The sequence below is a fragment of the Tenebrio molitor genome, chromosome 3 (genome assembly GCF_963966145.1).
Source record: "Tenebrio molitor chromosome 3, icTenMoli1.1, whole genome shotgun sequence".
In the NCBI taxonomy this organism is placed as follows: domain Eukaryota; kingdom Metazoa; phylum Arthropoda; class Insecta; order Coleoptera; family Tenebrionidae; genus Tenebrio; species Tenebrio molitor.
Window position 1 is genome coordinate 26551528 of NC_091048.1, and position 18660 is coordinate 26570187.

Genomic DNA, 18660 nt, shown 5'->3' on the forward strand with positions numbered 1-18660 from the left:
GAAGCATTGCTTTCAAGGCCATGAGTACAAAAAATATTTGCCGTTCTCTAATAAAACTATTCAAAGTTACTGATTTTTTATTCGCTAACGCTCGTGCTGAAATATGCCTGCATACTTGTTCAGTAAAGTATCACTTTCTATACTTGTTACGTAAATAACAATTTCGAACCGTGTGGCAAAGTACTACTTTCCACATAAATTTGAGCGTGGAGAAACTTACTTTCAAAGGTAGGCGAATTTTTTTCTTTTGGGTAAATAACTACATATTATGTAAATTTTTGACAAATGTTCTACGAAACTATTCTAGGCAATATGAGTAAACAATAACAAAAAATTAATTTGAAGGGTTTAGTGAAGTTTAATAAATGTTTACCGATATTTTTGTCGTTTGTGTAAATATCGTGTGTGTGTAGATGAAATAACTTTTAACATTAAGGACAACTATTGTTATTGATTAAAAATAACAGTCATAATTACGTTTTCATTCTTCACGTTTCGGTAAAAATATCTTTTAGTATAGTTAAAGCGAGTGAATTCACAAACCAGTTCGAACCAATTCCTCGCTTAATGTAGGTAAAATATTCATGATTGATTTATTTATAATTATCCAAAGTTTTCAAAAGAAATCGAATGCTAAATAACAATACGTGGTAATGGACGTGTAGGTAGCAATAATATTTCAGAAATTTGTTTTTACAACTCTCATTGCAAATCGAACGATGTACGAGGGTGGTTCATCGTTTATTGTTCCTGACGTAGAATACCCTAATAAATAGTAAAGTATTTATCCTTGAATGGTCTTTTTAACATTTGTAAATCAGATTCGCAACAAATTGTTTCGAGATAATGTCAATTTTGTATTAAGCCAAGAACTTATCAATACCTTTTACCAGAATGTTTTTATTTTCTTTCCGCCCAGTTCGCACCAATAACTTTATTTATGATTTTTTTGTTATCTGTCTCGTGTTACATCACTACAGTTGACATTTATAGATTGTACAAATATTTTTCGCCGATAACATTTCTTTATTTTTCTGGTAATTCGTTTCGTTCGCGGCATTCGCTTTCTGCCGAAGCCGGCTCTGGTAATTACTTTTGACGAATAGTGAAAAATCGAAAAAAGAGATCGAGGGGGCGAGGGTCGAGGGCACGGCAAAAGTTACCTCCCTAACTACGTCGCAGCGCCCAACTTTAAATTAGGTGTCAAAAACTGTTGTTTGTTTTGCTCGAATCGACGAAGAAAAACTTTTATTACCTGTAATACATCAAAGTCCAGATCTTATATATTTTTATGTGGGAAAGATGCGGAAAGTCTCGACTTTAATAAGCACGCTGTATCCATAAAAACAAATCTCATCATCGCGAATTATTCAGCACCGCCTCGGTCGCGATCTATATTTTTTTTTTCTTGCACATCCCTCATAAAGCCCGGGGATTCACGGTGAGGAATGCATAAGCAGACGAGATTCATGAAGTTCGTCTTTAGGTGGCGCTCCAGAGCGACCCTTAAGAATCCACTTTAGGATCCTTTATTACGTGCGACTACTAAGTATACCTGTTGGAGATAAATTGATATTTTAGCCAAAAATAAGTATTATAAAAATTCACAATACTAGTATAATTGATGTTTTAATCAAAATTGTTTTATTCCATTTATCAGAATATTATGTTCGTCTTTTATTCCACATCTAGGGATATACAGTAATCTTAAGGTTCAACTCGTTGGCAACACTGGCTCAGGTACGTAGTCACATGTCATGTGACATGTGATTGTGTCATGTGTATTGTCGAAGGTAATGGTTTTTCTGGTGTAAAAAAAAGAAGACCTGGTTCAACAACGTCAACGTGTCATTTATGGGAGCGATAACTATCGTTAGGATTGAAAATGTACCAACTGTTATGATTTGTAAAAGGTTATTTTTCTACTTTGCGTCTTTAATGACTCTATTAAAATACCAAAAACAGCATTTTAAGGCTATTAAGATACTGTTTTTGGAAACTTTGTTTTTGTCATATTGGCAGTATTATGCAATTTCTGTGGACCTTGAATATCCAACAAAATCAAACGTCACTTGTCAAACATAACATAACCAAAAATACAAACTTTATTGAACATTATTAAAATACTAATTCGTAATTATTGTACACATTTAATGTGACCGTGCAAGTATGTTGCGAATAATAATAATCAGAACACTAGTACCAACCCAAACATTATAGAAAAAAAATCCCCCATATGAAATGAAATTTCGTACAAACAGAAATTTTCATAAAACTAACAGAGCAATACTGTATTACACTTGTTTTATAAGACGTGTTGTCATTTGCTAACTTAGAGCACTTCGCGCTACGCTCTGCGTGCTTCAAACCCGCCCGTGCATAATATACGGTCTTATAAAACTTGTATAATAATATACTATTTTAATGCACCAGTATTAAATAAATTATTTTCAGCAACTTTGTTAATAACTAGGAGTATTTTTTACATCATACATGCAAAGTAATCTTTTTACAGATTTTGACGATACTTAAAAAGTGCTATTTTTGGCCAAAATATAAATTTATCTCCAACAGGTATACTCACCAGTCGTGCACCACATTTAGATGGGATTTTATCGTGATTTACGAACACGAACGATCTGAACTTGTGTAATGATTATTGCCGTTGGTTGGAGGAATGAACCTTTTGTTGTATTTTTGTGTGTAAGTCGGTTTCGAGTCGTGTCTGTTTAATCGCGCGATCGTTTCTCGGGGGCGGCACGCGACACCGAAATAGCACAACGCAAGGGTCAACGGATCGACTCCTGGTGGGACCTTCGCCGACGACGTTGTTCCACAACAACGACACTCGCGACAATCACACTCGCTGAATATTTCGTTTCTCCTCTCTTATTAAATTTACGTTAAACGTGTCTAGACTCGTGTTTCTCTACTGCGCTCGTTAATACAGCGATATACGCAGTGGAAGCATTATAAACGGAATATTGTTCATTACAGTCACTTTAATGCTTACGGATGCACACAGGAAAGTCCTCGACTACCGACTGTAATCACGGCAAAACGGATCTAAGCAAAAAAAAAAAAATAAAACCGGAAAGAAGAATATTTGTGAAGTTGTATTTCTGCAAGAAAAATGTTGTTGAGCTTGCATTAATGGCAGAAATTAATTGTGTTGCAGTGGGAACTACTACAACATATTGACTCGCGAATAATGGCTATCACTCACTCCGATGAATTACGTCACTCGCCTTCGGCTCGTGAAACAATATCATCCTCACCTCAGCTATCATTACCCCCTCATTGAATAATATACTATTCTCCTGGTTTTGCGAAATATCCATTAGATGTGCGCTAGCTGTTATGTCATAATTTTCATTAGCCACGGCAGTGGCAAAATTGCAGCTGTAAGTCATGGCCCAGACTATAAATTTGTTGTAGAGCGTAATATGTGCATGTCATAATAATTATTAAAGGTCGTAGAGAAAATATTGTATTTTACTCGCGTGTAATGAATGGTATTCTACTTCACATGTGTGCCGTAATATCGTCTATATCCCACTTGTTGCGTAAACAGCTATTTTTGACATGTAGGAAGTAACGACGAGTCGAATTACATTTTGGAGTGTTATAAAAAATGCAAAGCGATCTCTACCGCATGTTTGGGTGTTTGGAAATTAGAAACTGCAATTTGCTTAGCACGATATCGATTTTTAAATGAACTAATCACACGAAAGTGACACAAGGGAATATTGCTCTTAAGGATTAGTGTTAATGTTCGTGTTTAATCAGTAATGGTTTATTTTTATGTGGGTGTAGGAGGTAGGAGTAACGTTGCAGATCATCCGCAACAGATGTTGGCAGTTTAAAAGACATTTATAATGAATAAGATAAAGGTGGAGACCTGAAAGATATTTGCAAGTAACAACAAGAAACTTTTCCAGAAGTTGGTAGAAATCCTTAATACATTCAGTTTGGATTGAATTGGTTTAAATTTCTAAGATTGATTACGAAAATCTAATTTTTAATCAGAAATTTAGAAAATTTGCAGCATTGTCGAAAGATTTTCCAAGAAAAAAGTCCCTCATTTTTTCCACTGTGAATTAACGGTAACTGCAGTTTCTGTTAAAAACATTTTTTAGCTAGATTTTCATTGATGCGTTGTCGTCTGCGTCTCGTACTTATTTCCATAAATCCAAAAACATTTGTGAGCTCGCAAAAAAGTTCGAAAATAGTTCATGAGTCATATTTATTCCATTTTTCCGTTTTTTTTTTTGGAATTTTTTTCCAGAATCTGAAAAACTCATATTTATATGAAACATCCATGCACTTGCAAAATATTTTACATGTATTATTTTTCGGATAATTGGTTTTTCCGAAAATAGTCTTAGAAACAACATTTTCCTGCTTATTTACGCGCAGGAAAATTGCATTTTCCGGACTAGTACTGCAAAGACTTTACAAGACGCAAAATAAAATGTTCGATGTTTTTGACTTTGTAACTATAGTTGCCAACAAAATTGACAAACTTGATTTTTGTGGAATTTGTAAAAAAAAAATTCTAAAATTTGTAAATTTCGTCTTTTACGATTTCCGGAAAAATTTAATACAAAACACGTCAGTAAAATCTCTTACTTGACTCGGAGCTTTAAAATACTCGGCACAAAGTGCCTCGTATTTCAATTTAGCTCCTCTTCAGTAATATGAGATTTTCCTGATTTATGTAAATAACTATTTTTTATTGACTACTAAATAATCATATTCATAGTAGGGAAAATACAACCTAGCGGGTTGGCAGCTCTGTATGTTAAAAAGTCTTTTCATTTGTTATTTCATGAAATGCGCAAAAGTGCAAAATAAAACATTTGGTCAGGCGAAAAGTCTAATACAAATCTCGTGCGGTAGGTATTTTACAGCGCTCCAACTAATCAGGCCCTCGGCCCGTGCCTCGTGCCCGCAACCTAGTTTTCGCCCCTACCGTACTGTAAATAACTATTGAAATGTCCCAGACTCGCATTTGCTGAAATTCAGATAACTTTTGATAACTTTTGAAATGACCCATGTATCATCAGATGGTTTTTATCCAGAAAAATCCCAATTCAAGATAATCCGTTAATCTTGTAGGAAGAGCTGACCAGAAATGACGACGTCCTCTTCAATTTACAAAAGCTATTTTGCCTAACACGGACCACAATTAAGTTAAATCCAGAAGAATATTTGGACGTGAAGTTGGTAAACGCGTTTTGATGAATCGGACATTTGACGTGTCCAGTGCGTGTCCAGCGCGTGTCGCACCGCTCGCCTTTTCATATCACACAATTAAGGTGAACCCAGAAGAATATTTGAACTGATCAATCGGATAAGTATCGTCAGTATCCAGTGCGTGCCGCACCGCTCGCTTTTTCATATTTCTGTTTGTTAACTCCCGAGTGACCTTTCGCCCTGCGACACCATTTACCAAATGATTTAAGAGTCGTTTTCTGCTGGAAACGGTCTCGAGTAGGGATGGGCGATATACATCGATGTTAGCCGAACATCGATGTTTTGATTTCAATCTTCGATATTTTGACATCGATGGTATTCTTTTTCAAACATCAATATTTTATCGATGTTCGTAATAAAACATCGAACATCGACAAAAAAAAAACAAACAGGAATACAGTTTCCAAGAGATGACGTGAACGGCCCTTCTGGGAAGTGCACGTGTATATTTGGCCCTGACTTCGCAAATCGGGATCGGTTGATCTGTTTCCACTTTCCACTGCGGCGCTGCCATCGCATTTGCTTTTGCGTTTCATTCTGAGTCTCTCTGACTCTGATTCTGAGTCTGAGTTGAAAGTGAACAGAAGAAAAGTGAAAGACTTCTTGTTGTCAATGTTATTATTTTTGCAATCTATTGATAGAAGCTTTTGGAATCTATAATTTTCGTAATTCTAGTTGGATACCTACCTAATTTTAATTTTTTGATATTTTAGTTTTGTACTTTAAACAGTGAATAAACATGTTTTTTATCAATTTATTAATTTCATATGTTCAAATGACTATTTTCGCCCCAATTTTTAATACCATCGATGTTTCAAAATATCGATGTTTTTTGTTCGATGTTTCCTACCCATCGATGGTCGCTACCGATGTCAACACCGATATTGAACATCGATGTTTGTGTTCGATGTCCCATCCCTAGTCTCGAGTTTCCAAAGTTTTGTGGGTTCGTTGTTCCTCGGAGATAAGACGGTCCGAACAAGGATACAGCGCCTTGTTTTTCTAAATGGTCGAAACCGACATCGTGATTCACTCCGAACTAATAACACAAAAGCATTAACTTTCTGTTTTTGGTAAGTCTGGTTCCATTTCCATACCGTCTCTATTTATGCCCCGGCGATTTATCGTTTTTATTTCATTTTTATTCAAATCCGGCCAGACCGCCCATCCGAAATTAATCGTGACAGCAATAAAGACTGCAATTTTCTTATTAACCTCCGTCAAGCCCATTGTCTTCGCTAATTCGTCTCGACCAATTTTCCCTTTCCAAATTCTCTTCGTTGTTGTTTACATTGAAAACACAGTGTTTCGCTAATTGACCGCACATGCAACGAGCAATTAAATCGCAACCTGTATCGCGCTTTTCCCCGATAATCGTCTTAATTACAACCAAACGCTTTTACCGTCGACTGTGGACATTTTTTGCGAGTGCCTTATCCTAGACCCAGACACGTCTGAGGATCCTCGCCGCGAAGGAGGGGCCGCGGAGCCCGCCGAGTTGCGGTCCGGTGCAGAACCGTCGCCGGATTTGTGCTGCAATTACGTTGGCGGCGCGCGTAATTCCGCCGCAGCCGCTCGTGTTCTTCGAGTGCCAAAAAGTATGCAAACAGAATGCGATAATGAAGGTGTCGTCGGGGTGGTGCTGGTGCGCGACGCGGCTTCCACGACGCCTCCAATCGAATTAATTCGGAGGAACTTCTCTCCTCGAGGTAATTACATTTATTTTACACGTACAAGGCAAGTTTTATGTGTTTCGTTCAAATCTCGACTCCAAACAATCGATCTAATAAATTACGCCGCCGCCGCCGCCTCTATCTGCTGAATGAGTGAACTTGAACCGGGAAATTCTAATTAGGCGTTGTTTTGTAGCAACAAGAATTCCGGATAATAACGAACTTCCCGGGGAGTTTGACATTTCGTCGCGGAAAAACCCGGACTATCAGAATTCCGAACCGAATCGGTTGGTTACGGAAAAAATCGATCGATAAAGCTCGAAACGTCAAAAATTTAAATGCCGCCAAAGCGCAACACCCAAGGATCGAAATTAATTAATGTTTTTTGCGAAGGTTCCTGTGCAGTTTACTCTTCTTAGTTTACTCTTCTTTTGATTTTGATGTTAAAGGAATCCAACCTCACTTTTTCGAAACTCAAAAACTTTTTGTGAAATGAAAATTAGTCGCGATTAATTCCCACGTACATCAAATGTGCGGGTTCAGCCAATCAGAGTGCTTGCTTTCATCCAATCAAAAATATTTATCGCGATAAAACCGTCCTACTACTCTGTCATCTCAAATTGTTTTTAATAATTGTGTTTTTAATAACTGTTTTATAAATAAATAATTACCTAACGTTAAAGTTTGTATTCTGGAATTAATCTTGCCAAAAATAATACGACCCAATTTTTCGATATCTGATAAATTTCGCAATTTTCGCTTAAACATTTTTGTTTACCTAGACAATTTTACTCGTTGATATTTGGGTATTTTTATTCAAAGGTTAAAGCCTCGAGCTAAAGCTCTCGGACCTAACCAGGATAAAAATGTCCAAATTTAACGCGTAAAATTGTCAGAGCAAAAAATTTTCGTAAAATTGAAAAATTTATATGATAAAAAAATTAGGTTTTGTTATTTTACCTTCGATAAAAATTCAGGGGGTAAATTCCCTGCGCGAACAAAATCATTGTCAATATAATTCTTCATGAGCAACTGAGTATATTATATTCCTCTTACGATAATATGGCTGTAAAACGCAGTTTTGTTTCTCTTTTATTAACATTAATTAACAAAATATGACTTATTTACTTATTTACATAAAAGTCAGGAAAATCTCACATTACTGAAGAGGAGCTAAATTGAAATACGAGGCAAGTAAGAGATTTTACTGACGTGTTTTGTATTAAATTTTTCCGGAAATCGTAAAAAAGACGAAATTTACAAATTTTAGAAATTTTTTTTACAAATTCTACAAAAATCAAGTTTGTCAACTTTGTGGGCAACTATAGTTACAAAGTAAAAAACAATGAAAAAATTTATTTTGCGTCTTGTAGTCTTTACAGTACTAGTGCGGAAAATTCAATTTTCCTGTGCGTAAATAAGCAGGGAAATGTTGTTTCCAAGACTATTTTCGGAAAAAAGATGAAAAGCGTTTGAAAAATGAAATTTGTTTTAATATACCAGATGGTCATTAAATTATTCTCATGTCTTAACGCTTGCAGGATTACTATTATGTACCTTATTAATATTTTACGCGACTCACTAAAATCGAAATTTTTTTTTTTTCTTTATAAATAACGGGTGGTACTTTAGAAATTAAAATTTTGAATTTTGACTTTTATGAAATAATTAAAATATGTAATAATTCCAGAAAATAGTGGGCATTTAAAAGATGACGGAAATATCGCGCGTTCAAATGAAATCCTGGGCTGGGAAGGCGTTGGAAACCGTCAATTGTTGTGCTTTTTTACAGCGTAAATTAATTGGAGCATGTTGACAGCTAACCTAAAATTTAGAGACAAAAAAATGTTTAGAGCCAAAAAAAGAATTAGAAACAGAGAAAAGTATATTTTTATGAACTTGAAATTAGTTTTGTGTTGTGAAGATATGAAAAATTAAGGAAATATACCAGATGGCGCTAAAAACACAACTTACTCAATTTTTTTTCTTTATTTATTTATATTAATACTGCATCGAAAATATTATTTCATATTTTTTTTCATATACTGTTGTAAGTAGGTACATACAGTCTATTTTTTTAAATCAGCTGTCAGTGTCAAAACTATAAAAAATTGAGGTTATGTCTGTCTAACGTAATTGAAATGTCCAGCGCGGTTTTCTTACTCAAATCAGGTTTGTCACCTTTCAACCCTTCGGAGTACCCAATCAGGGTAATTTTTTCACGCTCTGTGAGGGGTTGCCCACTAGCTTTTTCCGCGAAGGCATCTTTTCAAATTTTGAAAATGAAGTTTCCATCGTCGCCTTCATGATAACAACTTCGCTGTCAAAACATACGTCAGGTTGACAAAATAATGTGGTGTTGGCGAAATAAGTAAGCCGAAACAGAGTAAGTGCCAAGTGACTATAAATGATTGAAGTAAATTTAGTGGGTTGGCATTCCTGCGCAATTGGTAAGCCTCGGCACTGTCAACATGTCATCTCTTGATTTATTTTGTAGGTTAGAAAGTCTTGTAAATAAGATTTTACAAAATAATGGTGAAACCGAGTTTTGTTAACGTGAATTAAAATTATTAAAAAAAGGAAAAAAAAACGGTTTAGAGCAAATGCTCTACAACTTTGTTTTATTTGATTTTTGGTTGGCCGTATTTGAATTTGAAAATGGGGTATGCCAACATAAATCTTAAAATCTGTTGGCAACCTAACAAAAAATAATTACACTCGGTGCAATACAACCATAAACAGATATCAATGACCTTGAATTAATGTTACTTATAAGGAATAACGAGCAGACTTGTTTAAGGCAATAACACAAATATTTTTCAGTTAATAAAAACTTCATTTAACAATATAGTCAGCATCGGAAAAAAGAAAAAACGTTTGGGAAAAGCTTACATTGCTGTGGTTGTCACAATTTCCTGATAATTTTGATGATTTCAAAAATTAAAAAGTACTTTTTTTTCGTGTAACGTTTTGACATTTTTTTACAAGCAGATTAGACATTTAAACTAAATCCTGGGCTGGGAAGGCGTTGGAACCGTCAGTTGTTTTGCTTTTTTAATGTGTAGATTGACAGTTCTAATTAGAGCATGTTGACAGCTAACCTAAAATTTATAAACGAAAAATCTTTCTGTTTTTTTTCTTTGCAATGTTTTACATAAAAATAGAATAACTAATGATTCCTATTCTCGAAGCAAATATCTAAGGCCACCCTTTGCCAAAAACAAACATGTTCAAATATAAACATAAACAAATGTCATTCGTGTCAAATGGCGGGAAACTCAGACTTTACACTGTTCCAAATGGTTTACTTTTTTCAACGCTTACTCAGCCCAGGTTTTCATTTGAACGCCTGATACCTCCCACCTTTTAACTCATTCCTGTAAATGATTTTTTGTCTGTTTCTGTAACGAATACTTTTTTGGAATTTTCCCACAGATCATCAAAAACTTATATTTTTCGTAAACATCCACGTATGTACTTGCAAAATATTTTTTCTTTTGTGTCGCACCAAAATATGTCGTCAAAACCGTAGAAAGCTAAAGTTTGCAGATTTCGTGGAGTGTTTACCTTGGGCCAACACGGTCCTGTCCCTGCTTTATGTTTTCGACGTCGGTTGAATAATTTGATCGAAAATTCGCCCTTGCATTAAATATGGTGCGAAGTGTCCGCCCGTACATCATAGTCCCTGTCCTAGTCAGGTCATAAATCAATCATCCGTCATTGCAGTCGTTAAAATAATCAATTAACCTTGATTGTTGTTATACCGCTCGTTTAAGTGGCTTAATGATCGTCTATTTCCGTTTCCGACAATTAACGGCGCAAGACTCTAACAGTAGTCCCGATCGCCATTGTCCTTTCGCCATCTTCATATCATTAATTCGTGCGGCACGCTACTCTCCTCCCCGATGAATATTTAATCGCCGATTTATTAACAACAAAATCCGCGCTTGTTTTTGTTTGTTCGAGGAGCCGTGACGAACCCACCCCCGACTACTTCTCCAACTTCCAAAAGCGATCATATTCCCCGAACGAACGGGGGAAATATTCGCCTAAACTAAATTAAACAGTTACAAGTTTCCCAATGTAAATGAGGCACAACATGTCAGACACTCACTACCTACTTGCATCGAACGCCCAAATTAGTTCCAACGTCGCTGTTAATGCCGTGTCAGACCATAATTGAATTACATTTATTACGCGCCTTTATGCACACAATTAAAATGCGACGGGATTGAAATTTGCCGGCGGTAATCGATCGCCAATCGATCGGAAACTCCGGACCTGGACCGGTTAAATTTAGACGTTTTTCAATCTTCCCATCTGACATAAATTAAGTCGGTAATGGTGAGGGCGAGGGGTAAACTGCTCCTGATTTATGCGCTATCGAAGATTACACCGAATTAATTTTGCCCGCCATTATTCCAGATTATTGAAGATTACATGCGTACGCGGAAAAATTACAACGGGGCGAGGCGGCGGATGAGGTTACACCGCTGACGGTGAGATTACTGGCTGAGGTTACACGTTATCTAAGTACAGTAAAAGCTCCCTTAACGGACAGCTCCTATGAACGGACAGCTCTATCGAACGGACAGTTCTTTGGGCACCGTTTTAATTCATATAGGTTTGTTAAGAAAGTCATCTCTATTGACCGGACACTCTGTTGAACGGACACGGACAGCAGTTTTTCCCCCCTCTTTGAAAATAAAGCTCCCTTAGGCGGACGCGGCTCCAGGTAATCGCCACCAGCCCGAGCTAGTCGCCTCGTTTTACATGCATCAACATTTTTTGACTTACTCTTATTAGTGTATGATTTGCTCTCGTGATAACTTGCGCAATACATATGTAGTGGGTAAAGTTAAAATGAATTCGAAAAACAGGCATATGGAAAAACTTAAGCGTCTCTCATTGTAAAGAAGAGAAGAGTTTACAGCGAAATGGCAATCGAAAACGAATAAAACAAATGTCAACCAAAAAAGAAGTTTCTAAGAGAGAAGGTTTAAACATAAACTAGTTTATGAAGACTACTCGCAAAACAAAGTAATAATTTTAAAATGTCAGTTTCAGTTTGTCTAATGAATCTTATTTATCAATTTCTCTTCATAGTCGTAGGAAATGTACTTGCTTGGATAAATTACGCCACTCGGCTGCGGCTCGTGCACAAAATCATCCTCACGAGTATTAGTTATCATTATCCGCTCATTGAATCATACTATTACTTAATATTATGGCCTACATCTATTTTTTCCTTTGAACGAGATATATTTCTTTTGAGCGGACATCTCTGTTGAACGGACAAAAAATTGGCGACCGACGGTGTCCGCTCATGGGAGCTTTTACTGTACATGCAAAAGCTTCAGAAAAATTACACACTTCGACGATGTACTGCAGTTTGCCATTGAGAAAATTGAGAGACTGTTTAGATTTCAATTTTCAATTTTTCTAGCGCGACGAAGCCAGAATTTTTGGTACAGGGATGAAAACAATATATTTTTAATTGAGTTGATGTACGAGTATTATTAGTTTTTAGAAGAATCACATGCCTTCAACAAAACAACAAAAACAATCCGGACATTTTTTACAAGTTCGGGCATGTCATCGGCCAAAACATTTTTTTAATCACTGTTACCAACCAACCAAACTCGAACATTGCAAGTTTGACATACAATAAATACCGCTCATCGAGTAATAACTTGGCGTTGGCGTGCGATTTTCTTGTCGAATTTCCCACGTGCATCTGAATTAGTTACCGTAGGTACATTTTTCCTCGCTTTTACCTCATGTTGTTCGTAAATAAAGTAAATAAAATCTTGTATGAAATATCGGGTGTTCATTTAAATGTATCCTTAAAGTAGGCGTTGAAGAGTCGATTGTGAACGCACCACGGATTACAGATTACGGATCAGCTGTTTAAATCTAACCTCACTTTTTGTGTTGTTTGTGTTTTTACTCTGGTGCGTTCACAATCGACTCTTTAACGCCAACTTTGAGGAGAAATTTAAATGAACACCCGATGGAATGAGAGAAAAATTTAAACATTCCAGAAGCATCTCATGTTCGCTGTATGTTTATCCTGTGCAGCAGCAACTTAAGAAAAAGAGCAAGACAGATATCTGCTTCCTAATATTTTATTTCAATAATTCACATATTGTATATTATTGGTCATTAGACAATTTGTCTAATTTTGGTTCCTCTAAAATAAATAATATTAGAGAAGATCCTAACTTACTTCACAAATGTCAGATTTTTTCAAAATTTTTTCGCTTTAGTATTCCAAGAAATAAATTCATTTCATTTTTTCGAACAAAATTTTTAATTAGGACCTTCGAAAAAGATATGTATGTATATGTATTTTTTGCACATCGTAATGAAAGTGGCACTTTTTTACAAGCAAAATCGTAGTGAAAGTAGCACTTTTTTATACGAAAAATCGTAGTGAAAGTATGTAGTACTTTTTTGCATCATTTTATTCCATCTCCTTGGAGATGATTGTCAAAGCATACCTATTTTTTTTTAATGTTTCATAAATCCTTTTAGACCAAATTTCTCAACTTGCATCGATATGCAAAAAAAATAGTGTGTACGAGTACAACACGTTATGAAAGTCTCATTTTTTCACTTGTTTGCTTGATTAACTCGGGTTACGCCCTCGTTAATCAATCTGCAAATTCGTGAAAAAAAAGTATGACTTTCATGACTAGTTGCACAAACAACTATTTTTAAATTTTGGCAACTTTTGCATTTTTTGTACTTTTAAATTGTCACACTTTTCTATTTGACCCAGTGGTGGCGCAAGGGGGAAACCGAGAATTTAAAATAGTAACAGGAGTCAAATCTTATATTTTTTAAAAGACCTCTTTACCCTGCATCCAACAGTGGTATCCTTAGATCTCATTAATTTTTTTAGTAGTAAATCAAATTGTGGATGTGTTTGGGGAATAGGAGAGAGAAAGTGGGGAGGTGATTTCAGGAGGAGAATGGTGTTGTAGATCTAGACCATGATAGAGAGTATATTGATGTACAGGACAGAGATCTAGAGATGGAGGGAACGAGAAGAGGTAGAAAAAGTGCAAGAGAAAGTGCAAGAGAAAGTGCAAGTGAAAGCGGGAAAGAGAGGAGCAAAGTTTGAAGACAAAATGGGTGGAAGGGAAGAGTGCAGGATACTGACGGAATGCTGTAGAAAAAAGAAAAAAACACGATAAAGAAGGAGAGAGAGAAATACTATCAGAGAAACGGGTGTGCCAGTGAAGAAGTGGAAAGATTAAGGGCAAAAGGAAGATGGATGAATGTAGAACAAGCAAGAAAGAAGGGACAGAATCAAAGAATCCAGATACAACAGGGAGTATGAGGGGTGTATGACAGAGGAAATTCCGAAGTACCTGGAGAAGGAGAGTGCAAGAGAAAGAAAAATAATGGCGAGATTCAGATGTGGGAACAAGGAGAGAGAAAACAGATATTGGATGGAAGGAGATGAAAGAAGGTGCAGAATGTGCTATGAGGACAGCGAGACAATTGAGCATATGTGGAATGGATGTAGCGAAATGAGAGAGAGAGAGGGAGAGAAAGAGAGAGAGAGAGAGGGAGAGAAAGGAACAGGGAGAAAGAAATACAGAATGAAGACGGAAGGGAGATACAATGGATGAAAGAGATATGGAAGAGGAGGGAAAGCATAGAAAAAGAAAGGGGTGGAAGATAGGAAAAAGATGTTAATTTTTGGAATTGTTATTTTTATGTTTGTAATGAGGAATCCGAAACCCCGGAGAGCAAATAACAAAATTCTGGAAGAAAAGAAATCGTATGAAAAGATTTCCTGGAAGTCACTATCGGAATCCATCCTTCAAAAGACACAACCAGCGATGATAAAATAAACTGTTTATAAATCCATGATAACTGCAAGTGTGCTCACTATGACACCACGTTCTAATGATCTAATTCTGAGAAAGGTGAATTAAAGCATTTTATTTTCGAAAAATCTATTTTCCAAATACTTGGGATGATTAAACCTTCCCCGCAGAAATAAATGCTACACTTTCCTTCCTTGTCATACACATAACTCTTTTGGATTTGTCTTGAAACTTTTAATACCAAAAGAAGAGTTCAATTTTAATTCTCTCTACACTCTGGTAAGCCAATCCAATTATTACTAAGCCCAAGATATAAACAGATGTCTTGACATTTCTTTTTATCATATTTTATATTTACTCATAATTGATCTGTTTGTTTCGAGTGTTTACCTACTTCAACTATGTTGTTTTAATATCTCAACAGTATCATCCTCATTCTGCTTTTTTCCTTCAACTTGTTGCTTGTGCACGATTAAAATCACAACTAGACCTTCATACCCATCGGATTATTTATCCAGTCCAAGTTCCTGACCAAGATATTTCTTTTCCTCATCGTTATCATTTACAGTATTCTTCATTGCATCATCATTTGTCTTGGTCCAGTCTCCACTTCGAAAATAAAAATAGCTTCCCGAACCTTCTCCTTCCTTGTCTCCCAATAAAATCATACTTCCACCCTGAACACAATTTACATAAAATATTACAAAACAAACAGGCCTCGATATGTTTTTGATTGCGCCTCGATTATTAACGTCGCCATTAATTAATGAAAGTGACCAAACAAGACGGAAAAACTCGTTGTTTTCCCCTTGAAAATCGTCATCGACCAGATCGCGACGTTCATCGATCACCCGAATCGAGCTCGGACCATTCCAAAAACGAAAAAAAAATCCTAATTGCCTATCAAGAAAATCCAATGAATGCAAATCTCGTCTGAGCACCGACATGAGATGCTTGTCGGGATCGACCCTCCACATTTAGGGTATTAGTAGGACCGTCATTTGGCTCAGGAGATTATGTTCCGCTATATTTTCCTACGTCATCGTCGGCGACGCTAAAAACTCCCCTTAAAAATTCTCACCGCTCCTAATCCCCGCATCGATCCGGATCGGCTTTTCTAATTCGGGGCGGCCGAGATCCGGGAGGGAGCTGCCCCCGTCAATAATTGAGCGTCTTTAACAATCGGTGGCGGCGTTTCGTCGATGGTGGACAGTGTGATTACCGATTGTACAGAAAGTACCGAATTGCGTGACGCGCTTGAATTATGGTTATTCTTAATTTAAGTGGTATTTTTAGAAGTCGCATGTTCACTCGCTCGAATTTTCGGTGCGAAACTGGATCCCTCCAGAATTTGCCAAGTCTGTTAATGCACTTTATTAGCAATTGTAACAGCAGATGGTCCGCAAAGTAAACACACTCACCTGCGATAAAACGCCTAATTGTATTTACCGATACTCGAAACTGGAGACTCGCATGAAGTGGATCTGGACCGCGAAACATTTTTCGGCGAGGTGATTTTTAAGAGCCCTGCGGATCAATACCCGTCACATAAACTTACTCCGTAATCATATTATGTGCATTCCGGAATGGAATATAAATTCTGTATTCCTCTGTAAATTCGAAATGGGATACGTTTTGCATTTATTGAGATCGACAGGTATCAAACCAGGCTTGATATTAGCATGATAATCACATTTCCTTTATGTTGTACCATCGATTTATTTACATATTTATAGCCCGCTCGGGCGCTGAAAAACCTCCGGCTCGCCCGGAATTCCAACTCCGGGCGGCGTCAATCAGCCGGCGACAATTAAAGACTCCCATCGTGCGACGGGACCGGAACAGCTCCGGGACGGGATTAATCTGAGGGGCTGTTTCACGGGAAAATCGGAGAAATTTTATTTCCCGACGGTTGATGGAAATGTGGCGGCGGCATTGTTGCCCAACGTTTCCGGGTAGGCTCTCGTATTTTCATTACCAGCGACGGATTCATGTTTTCCGGTCAATTTGAGCAAAACTCGATTTTAGAACTTTCCGATTGACAGATTCGCCGCTGCTGTCCGGCGCGGCCGCCTGGGGCGCTGCCGGCGACCCCTGCGGGAAACCAGCGCTACCAACAACTTACTAATAGTCACTAAACTTTAACGGCGGCAAATTTGTAAAGTATTGACTTCTCGTCCACTTGTACCATTTTTTTTATTTACCCGATCAATCAAAAGAAATTAACTTGGAGCTTAAAACAACATTTGAGATTTATTTTGTCCCCAAAACGAACGACATAGAGGGACAACAAACAAAAATAATTAAACACAAGAACTTGATTATCATTATTGCAATTTATTAAAATCTAGAAGTTTCAGGTCATTTTGGGACCAACGAAATTTTCTAGAAAAGAGTATAGCTAAAATAGTGTCTTACTGTTTTCTCAATTTCGTTGTAGGTTGTAAAACTTTATGGTACTTTAAATTAAAGATCTTGCAGGTAATATTTTAAGCAGGCGCCGCTTCCCAACCTTTTCAAACCCAACTCACAATATGCAATAAAATTTTACGACTTACAACGAAATTGAGAAAACAGTACTTTACAACGTAACATCATTTGTGAGTCTTGTGTACAGTGTAATTTCCACCAACAAATCGTTGTTTGGTTTCACAAATTTTGTTATAGCCGAACCCAAAACCGCACACTTACTTGATTGTTCCAGACGTCGACCCGGCCTGAATGCTGTGTACAAAGTACAATATGGGACAGCGAAAACACTTCGGTTCGTCGCGGCAGACTGAAAAAAAACTCACATTGAATTATTATCGAACCACTACAATGTCAAGAGTTCTGTGCTAATAGAAATGTCATTTTAGCCTCGTTCCGGTGATAAAACCAATTCTATTGGACGTCCTCGCGATACTGACACTAATTATTATTTTTCAATAACACAATTCGCTGTAAAATATGAACAAGTGTCGATAAATGCCCCACGTGTCGACGCAATAACAGTTGCAAAAGTAATAATCGCGATAGAGACAATACGTTCTTCTTTCGATAATCGTTTAATGACCGCGATTGTTTGCGGAAGGAGTGTTTGTCAGGACGAGTGCAGACATTTTCAGTAAACAGCGTAGATAAAAGCGGTGACAAGCGACAGGCGTAAACAGCGTCGTAAAATTATCGCTTGACCGACAGGCGTGCATTTAATTTGCGCTGGAGCGTACTCTGGCGTGGGGGCGGTTTTCTTTGGAATCGGTTCAAGTCATCGGCGGCGATTTGCAGACGCTCCGTCGCCGGGATTATGGTCGCATTGCGTTCGGCCGCCCCCGCGGGACATATTTTATTGGTGGTGAATTTTTGGCGGGTTCAATCCCACCGCCGCCGCCGTGCTAGCGAGACGCGCAATTTAAAATTCCCGACAGCATTCCGAACTATTAAAGCTACAAAACTTTAAGCCGAAATCGCGGCTGAATCTGCGGCGATATTAAATGCAAATGCCATCGAAAGCGACGGAAAGAACACACAGAGCAAAAAATATTTCCTCTCGTATTAGTATTCAAAGTGGGTCGAAGTGAGATGGAAGAGTTCCGCAAGATCGAGTGGTGGCTTTAAAGCCGAGTCTGACAGTCTAACAACCGCATCCATCCGAGGCCCTTTTACGCCACCCCCGACGCACGATCGCCGATCGAGGGGCGGCATTAAAAAATTATTATTCATTCGGAATTAATTATCGGGGGAATTATGCATTCGTCCGGGCGAGCGGTGCAATTCGTCTCGATTCCGGCAGGATTTTATCGAGTTTGGGTTTCTTGCACGGTGAGTTTTATCCAATTAGGAAGTTTTTCCCGTAGTTTTAAGGTGGCGCGCCGAAAAGCCGACAGTTAAAAAACAAATTGAAT

General features: G+C 37.3%; 2 protein-coding genes across 3 annotated transcripts in view; one reads left to right on the forward strand and one right to left on the reverse strand.

Annotated features, from left to right (window-relative positions):
• Positions 1-17560, reverse strand: part of Rabex-5 (Rabaptin-5-associated exchange factor for Rab5) — a 44403-nt gene extending 26843 nt beyond the window's left edge. Inside the window, exon 1 of the mRNA XM_069041121.1 lies at positions 17468-17560. The gene's annotated coding sequence lies outside the window, so the exon portion shown is untranslated. The remainder of the gene's footprint in view (positions 1-17467) is intronic.
• The window catches only part of Oamb (Octopamine receptor in mushroom bodies), a 105322-nt gene continuing 93217 nt past the window's right edge, over positions 6556-18660 (forward strand). For both annotated transcript variants that reach the window (XM_069041129.1, XM_069041127.1), the window contains exon 1: positions 6556-6968. The gene's annotated coding sequence lies outside the window, so the exon portion shown is untranslated. The remainder of the gene's footprint in view (positions 6969-18660) is intronic.